Source organism: Hibiscus syriacus, unplaced genomic scaffold (genome assembly GCF_006381635.1).
Source record: "Hibiscus syriacus cultivar Baekdansim isolate YM2019G1 unplaced genomic scaffold, ASM638163v2 tig00110575_pilon, whole genome shotgun sequence".
Lineage (NCBI taxonomy): Eukaryota > Viridiplantae > Streptophyta > Magnoliopsida > Malvales > Malvaceae > Hibiscus > Hibiscus syriacus.
The window spans coordinates 111,872-118,696 of record NW_024062786.1 but is presented as its reverse complement, the minus strand read 5'-3'; the positions used below and the strand labels follow the sequence as shown (position 1 = coordinate 118,696).

General features: G+C 36.1%; 1 pseudogene; it reads left to right on the top strand.

The window, feature by feature from the left end:
- LOC120133016 lies at positions 1-1,754 on the top strand (annotated as a pseudogene).
- The last annotated feature ends 5,071 nt before the right edge of the window (positions 1,755-6,825 follow it).

Below are 6,825 nucleotides of genomic sequence, written 5' to 3'. Positions count from 1 at the left end.
CTACCCATTTTTTTAGTTCTTGTTATCGACATTGCTATATAATAACTCTGGTGGCCTAGATTTCCCATTCATCGGGTTTCATACAGAGAACTTCATATTCCTTAAGACCCCTCGAAAAGTGAGTGATTACTGATTATAGAGACGATATGGATGGGGATAGCATAGAGATGGATAAGGAGCGGCTGACGGCGGAAATGGCATTCACAGACTCCACCTCCGCTGTCATCAAAATCCGGCGGAGACTGCCGGATTTCTTGCAATCTGTGAAGCTTAAGTACGTGAAGTTAGGCTATGGTTATTCATACAACCCGGCGATGGTACTCATGTTTGCTTTAATCATACCACTTTCCATTTCGACTCTAGTTCAGTTCACGGGCCTAAAATGGGACTGGGTTTCGGAGTTATGGACCAACCAAGCCCTTCGGCTCGAGGGAGTTGATGTTTCTACAAGACTGGCTGGTTCACTTCTTGTATCCTTTCTCCTTGGTCTCTAATTTGCCAAGCGGTCCAGGCCTGTTTACCTCGTTGACTTCGCTTGTTACAAACCCGAAGATGATCGTAAACTGTCAGTCTACTCGTTCCTCAAGATGACGGAAGACAGCGGAGCTTTCACGGAGGACACGCTTCAATTGCAGAGAAGGATATCAACTAGGTCCGGTTTAGGCGATGAGACGTATTTCCCTCGAGGAATAACATCGAGTCCGCCAAATCTATGCATGGAAGAAGCTCGAGCTGAAGCTGAAGCCGTCATGTTCGGAGCACTCGACTCTCTTTTTGAGAAAACCGGAATCAAACCGGAAGATGTTGACATCCTCATCGTGAATTGCAGCTTGTTTAATCCATCCCCCTCTCTCTCAGCCATGATAGTCAACCACTACAAGCTACGCACAGATATCAAGAGCTACAATCTTGGAGGGATGGGGTGCAGCGCAGGGCTTATATCAATCGAGCTCGCTCAAAACCTCCTTCGAACAAATCCTAACTTGAATGCCGTAGTGGTAAGCACCGAGAACATTACCCTGAATTGGTATTTCGGTAATGACAGGTCCATGTTGCTATGCAATTGCATATTCCGCATGGGCGGAGCCGCCGTGCTGTTGTCGAACAAGGCACGAGTCAAGGCTCGTTCCAAGTACCAGCTCCTTCACTTGGTTCGAACCCACAAGGGCGCGGATGATAAACATTACAACTGCGTTTACCAAAGAGAGGATGAAAAAGGGGGTTTCATTGGCTCGTGAATTAATGGCTGTGGCCGCAGAGGCATTGAAAACCAATATCACCACTTTGGGTCCACTTGTTTTACCACTGAAAGAGCAGTTCAAGTTCTTCGTTACCCTTGTTCGAAGGAAGGTTTTGAAGGGCAAAGTTAAGCCTTACATACCTGATTTCAATCTTGCTTTTGAGCATTTCTGCATCCATGCGGGTGGAAGGGCGGTTTTGGATGAAATACAGAAGAATTTGCAGCTAACCGATTGGCATATGGAGCCTTCAAGGATGACTCTGCATAGATTTGGAAATACTTCGAGTAGCTCCCTGTGGTATGAGTTGGCTTATACGGAGAACAAAGGTAGGGTCTCGGGTGGAGACCGGGTGTGGCAGATTGCATTCGGGTCGGGTTTTAAGTGTAACAGTGCTGTTTGGAAAGCTCTAAGGCCCACTCCCTTGGATGAGTCTAGGGGTAACCCGTGGAAGGGTGAAATTGATAAGTATCCAGTGAAGGTTACTCTTGCTTGATATCTCCGACTCGACTCCAATTCATTGGATGCCAATCACATAACCTTCTTTCATGTTTTTGTAATCTCTTGTTGCCTCTGTAATTGATCCGTACTTGATTTTAACTACTATTCAATTGAGTATTTATCATTTTTTTTCTAAAATTAATTTATTAATAATCACATTCTGATTTTTTAATCATATTGTTCGTAAAATATTTAAAATTATAGGGAAAACATATGAACGAATTTAATAGAACTAAAATTAATAAATACCATCCATCTTTGCTTGCTGGGATTCAAGTTTCCGAACTCTGGACTATTAGGCCCATTTAGTAGATTAGGCCTAAGACCAATTCATAAACCTTAGTCTCTCTAGTTTCTCTCATTTGTGGTGCGTCGTTCATAGTTCCTTCTATCTTTATTGATAGATGATAGCATTAATTGTAATGTGGTTTTTGATTATTGGTATTTTTTTTTATTTTTTATTTTTATATTGTATCTTTATTTATATTTTCTTGTTTTTAAATTTTATAATTATGTTTTATAACACGTTTTCATATATCTTTATGACACATTTTCTTATATCTTTTAATACATTTTTTTATCATTTAAACATTGTTTTTCATTTATATTTTTTAAGGATTAATTTGATATCACTGCAACTGATAAAAATGATGTTTATTTTTTATCATTAGGGATGCATATGAGTCCAGTCGGATTTTCGATCAACCTGACTCGACACGAAAATATATACCTTTGACCCGAAATTTGACTTGATTTGAATTTAGGGGTGACTTCACCTGACTCAAACCCGACTTGAGTTTTGAGAACAAACCCAAGCCCAAATCGACCTGAAATAAATATATTTATAAAAATATTATTTTTATTCAATAAAATAGAGATCTAATTGAAAAAATAATAGGGTAAACTATGCATTTAAAACCTAAACAATAAATTTTGGTCTGTTTTAGTACCTAAACTTTCATTTTTTTCAAAACAAAATCTAAATTTTAATTTTTGTTTTGTTTTAGTACATCGCTGTTAAAAACTTAATGAATCATTTGCATGTGACACCTTTTTATGAGTAAATTACATATTTCATCATCCAACTATTTTCTCACTCCTATTTTGGTCACTAAAGTTTAATTTTTTTTAATTTAATTACTTAACTTTCAAATTGCTCCTAATTTACTCAACTTTCAAATTTCTCCTAATTTACTCACTCTAACTTTCAAATTTATTTTTTATTTTTAAATATATATTAATAAAATAAAATAAAATTCACATCTCAAAAATATTAGTAAAATAAATTAGAGTTATTAAAATAAGAGCATTTTGAAAGTTGAGTAGTTAAATTGAACATTTTTAAACTGTAGTACCAAAATAGGAGTGAGAAGATAGTTGAGTGATGAATGATGCAATTTACCCATAAAAATGCATCACATTTAAGTTTTTAACGGCGAGGTACTAAAATGAAACAAAAACTGTTAGGTATATTTTAATTTTTTTTGAAAATTTAAGCATTATAATAAATCAAAAATTGAAAGTTTAGATATTAAATGTGTAATTTATCTAAAATAATATATAGAGGGTTATTATTGCAATTATCCCTATATATATAATGTAAATTTACATTATTTTTCGGGTTCGGTTGGATCGAATATTTTTCACCCTAAACCCAAACTTGCTTTGACCTGAACATATTTTCTAAAAAACTCAACTTGACCCGACCCAAATCCATTTAAAAAAACGACCCGGCTGGGTCGGATTGGAACCCGTTAAGCATTATAATAAATCAAAAATTGAAAGTTTAGATATTAAATGTGTAATTTATCTAAAATAATATATAGAGGGTTATTATTGCAATTATCCCTATATATATAATGTAAATTTACATTATTTTTCGGGTTCGGTTGGATCGAATATTTTTCACCCTAAACCCAAACTTGCTTTGACCTGAACATATTTTCTAAAAAACTCAACTTGACCCGACCCAAATCCATTTAAAAAAACGACCTGGCTGGGTCGGATTGGAACCCGTTAGGTTCAGGTCTCATTCCCTTCCTAGTTATCATGTTAATCTTCCCTACTTTGTACTGTTAGATTGGATTTGGATATTCGGTTTGCGTTCGTGAATAGTTTTTTTTCGCGTCGATTAGCTTTGATTTGCGGTTTTATCGGTGATCTTTCACTAGTTTGATCATCTTTGGCGATTCATTTTTCAATATGATCGGATCAGTTTGTATCTATTCTTATTTAAGTTTTGGTTAAGTTTATTTAATTTTTTGTTGTATGGTCCTTGTGATTTTAAATTGTTAGTTTTTATGTCAATAGTTCAAAAAAATATTTTAATTATATATTTAATTTTTGATTATAAATATTTTTTATAATTCAAAATATTTCATTATAAGTTGATATATGTTTTCAAGATACTTGTAAGAAAACATTTTTCAAAATCCAACAATAATAGGAATAGATCAGATTAAAAACACTTTTAGTAACGATGCTTTTGATCTCTCGAGTTCGAAATATTAAAAATATGATAACATTAAAAAGTAGGTGCTTTTTAAGAAGGATATTTTATTATAGAAATATTACAGAAAATTTAAATCCTCATCATAGACATATGTTAAAAGATATAATTATTGAAAAAATATCAAATATAAATGAGATGTTGTTGATAATTTTATATCTGTTTCTTTAAAAAAAATTAAATTTTAGAAAACATTTTGATTTTAAATATTTTTTATTAATTTAAGATGATTAAAAATAAAGAGGGCTTGGAAGAGCCGAGAAACAAAGGGCTGTCAGGAGAGTTATTAAAACCAACAAGGCGCGCGCGAGTGGTTTTTATACAAGAATTGAAACTCAATGAGATCAGACCAAGGTTGTTAAATAAATTTTGGGGTTCACCCTCTGGTAACATGTTGTTCTTTCCCTCGGATGGGGCTACCGGGGACTAATTTCAATGTGGGATCCGAGTTTTTTCGAATTGAAAGCAGCATTGTTTGTAACAGATTCATTCTAACGATTGGTTCATTGTGTGATAAGGATATACGGTGTGCTCTTCTAAATGTATACGCGCCTAATGATGCTGGGGAAAGAAGAGATTTTTTAAATATGCTATCAAGTTTATTAGTTTCATTGAACATTCCAATTGTAGCGGGCGGAGACTTCAACCAGGTTAAGTCAAGCGACGAAAAGTTCGGAGCACCTATAAATTCTCAAGCTGCTCAAGTCTTCAAGGATTTCATCCAGCATAATAATTTGGTTGATCTGCCCCTATCTGGTTGCCCTTTTACGTGGTTCAGGGGAAGCTGAATCACGTCTTCCAGTAGATTGGATCGGTTTCTAATCTCTCCGACCTTCATATCTTTGTTTCCTAAAATTAGCCAAAGCTCTTTAATTATTGGGCTGAGGTTCCCGAGTACAGAGAGGTTGTAAAAAAATCCCCTGCTGATCATAAAGGGATTGGTGTTACTAATCTGTTAAGGGAAATTAAAAAGGCTTCAAAATTCTAGTACAAAACTTTCAGTTCTTCAATTGGTGCCCGTTGTTGAATTGGAAGATAAGATCTCGAAATTAGAGTCTGACCTCATACAATATGAGGCTTTGGCGACCATTATGCAAGAACTAGCTTCTCTAAAAGCATCTCTATGGGCTAACACAGGAAAGCGAGATTGGATGCGAAAATCGCGTTTAAAATGGTTTAAAGAATGAGACAAATACGAAGTTCTTCCACGTGATCGCGACCATGAGACAAAGGGCCAATCACATTTCCAAGATTCGAGTGGACAACCAAGTATTCACAAAGCCTAAGCTGATATCATTAGTTTTTGAAGAACATTTTTGTAAGTTTTACAACGACCATGTAACGTTACCAGTAAATGAGTTTGAGGTGGACCTAAGGTGCTTGAGTAATGATTCGGCCAATGCTTTAGAAATGCCCTTCTCGCCCGATGAAGTGTGGGAAGCTATAAATTCAGCGAAGGGGTATCGTGTTCTTAAAAGCGAGGTGATGGTGTTCTTCGAGAATTTCTATCAGGGACTAATCTTCGACAAATCCTTTAATCATTCTCTTGTAACACTCATACCAAAGGTATCCTCGCCGGTTGACATCGAAGATTTCAAGCCTATTAGCCTAGTGGAGAGTCTCTATAAAATCCTTACGCGAGTTCTTTCTAAAATATTAGCGAGATGTATTAATGAGGTCGTTGGTGAAACTCAATTCGCCTTCTCAGCAGGCAAACAGATCGTTGATTGTGCTTTAATTGCTAATAAGGTCATCGATTCCCTAAAGTGCAATAATCGTGAAGCCGTGATAATTAAATCAGATTTTAAGAAGGCGTATGATACGATCAATTGGTCGTTTTTGGACCTCATCCTCAAGAAGATGGGTTTTGGATCAAGATGGCGGAATTGGATTCAGTTATACATATCTACTCCTTCAACTTCCGTTCTTATAAATGGATTTTCTTCTGGGTTGTTTGGTATGAGCAGAGGTTTAAGGCAAGGGTGCTCATTATCACCATTTTTATTCAACATTGTAGCTGAAGCTCTATCAGCTCTAATTCGTAAAGCTTATGCTACTGGTGTTATAAAAGGAGTGAAGGTGGGGTCGTGGTGGGGGCATAGAGGTGTTGCACTTACAGTTTGAGGATAACCTCCTAGTTTTCCTAGATGCTTCTGAATCTTATGTTTTAAACATTAAGAGATTGCTAAGAGTTTTCGAGGTCGCTTCCGGGCTGAAATTGAATGTAAAAAAGACAAAAGTGTATGGCGTCAACTTATGTAACATTCTCCTCTCAACGTGGGCGGCTTCTATCAAGTGTGGGGTCGATTCCCTCCCTACACATTATCTAGGACTTCCACTGGGTTTTCGACGTAATTCAAAGGCTATGTGGCAACCCATCATTAATAATCCAAGCAAGATTAGACGGATAGAAAAGCAATATGTTGTCATTTGGAGGTCGACTGTCATTGGTTAAATCGGTTTTGGTCAATTTGCCAGTATACTGCATGTCCCTCTTTAAACTTCCTGCGGCTATTGCGTCAAATTTGAATAAGATGGTAGATAATTTCATTTGGGGATCATCAGACGTTAAGTCGA